A 1,581-nucleotide genomic window follows, 5' to 3' on the forward strand; every position below is an offset into this window, starting at 1 on the left:
CGCCAAGCCCTCAAAAGAAAGCGTACCGCCTCTAAGTCTCCACTCCGCCGAGGAGAAGGAGACTCGACGCTCCTATCAGAGTCTCTTCGGCTCCTCGGATGAAGAGGAGGAGAAGGAGGAAGAAGAGGAAGAGGAGGGTGCCATTGTTGAGCCCCGGGAGGTCTCGAATGACCCTCGACCAGCAGCAGGAGGATTTCCAAGCTGCCCAGCGTGTGCGTGGGGGTTCGGTGGCGGCACCCGTCAGCCAGGGAGCTGCCATCAACTCAAGAGGGTATTGGCCTCCCGAGGAGAGCTCTGGGGCTGACCTCTTCTTAGAGCTTCTCGTCGCTCCTCGTGGCCTTGTGGGCGGCCACACTTCTAGGGGCATCTATGAACGAGCCCTTGTTCAGAAAGAACAGTTGTTCGTCGACAACGTGGAGGCTGCTCGGTGTGTGCTTCTCGCGCCACACCGCATTCCCCTTAAGGACTTCACGACTTGTCGTAAGAAGCCCGAGACCCGGGGTGGTCTCTATCCTGTTTGGGGATACCCCTGGGTTATGCCCGAGAACTGTCCCACATGGAGTTCTTGTGAGGACATGTTCTGGGCGTGGGTGGAGACTCTCAAGTACTCGCCCACGGAGTTATGGGAACTCCATGAAGATCAGCAGCTGTCCCACATCCTGGACCAGCGTGATCTTCGTGTGAGGTTTGCCCACTTGATCAGCAAGCGTATGCTGCCAAGGGACATCCTGAAGCGCGCGGCTTCTAGCGCTCACGATGAGCGCGGGTACGGTATGTATTCATCATCCGTACCCCGTTCGGGCAAGAAGCCCCGGACTACTTATGAAGCTGCCGCCGCTTCTGTTCCCAGATTGCGACAGCCTTCGGGCAGTCAATCAGGAGCCGTTCAATCGGCTCCCACGAGTTCTCGGAGTGGGCATAACCCCTCCACTTCACGAGGAGCTGTCGCTTCCCGCGACACCGTTGCTCCTGGAGGATCCGCTCCACGTGGAAGTGGACTTCTCCATTCCGGTCAAGCAGGGGCGGAGGTGCCCTCGTACGAGTACGAGTACTCGGCGCCTCCCGAGAGCCACTCTCGTTCGAGTGCTCCGACTGCGGGTCCGACACGGGACCCTGAGGTTGACCGCCTCCGTCAACGTCTCCTCGTGCTTGAGATTGCACTTGGCCTTGGGACTGGCGGTAATGCTGCCGCCCAGGCCGGGAATCAGGGCGAGCTCGCTCGTCTTGCGGGTCGCATGGACCTGGTGGAGCGAGAGGTCGCGAGCCTGCACCTGCGGGTGGACCGCCGGGCCTCTTCGTCCGATCTGGACGAGGCCTTTCGCATGATCCGACGGATCGAGGCTTTGTTGCCACGTCCGGAGCCGCCTGCGGCACACTCCCAGACGTACGCGTATGGTGCGTACCCGGCGTACTCAGCGTACTCGGCGTATGGCGCCGGGGTCCGTTCGTATGGAGCCCCTCCGGCGTACGGTCTTGACCGCAGCCTTGCCGTCCCGACCGAGGCTTGGGTGCCTGCTCCGACGCCCTCGTCGACGACTGTGACCGGCCCTCGCTTCGAGGAGCTGGGTCAAGGGGGGTCTG

The sequence above is a fragment of the Phytophthora infestans genome, genomic scaffold (assembly GCF_000142945.1).
Source record: "Phytophthora infestans T30-4 supercont1.51 genomic scaffold, whole genome shotgun sequence".
Taxonomy (NCBI): domain Eukaryota; phylum Oomycota; class Peronosporomycetes; order Peronosporales; family Peronosporaceae; genus Phytophthora; species Phytophthora infestans.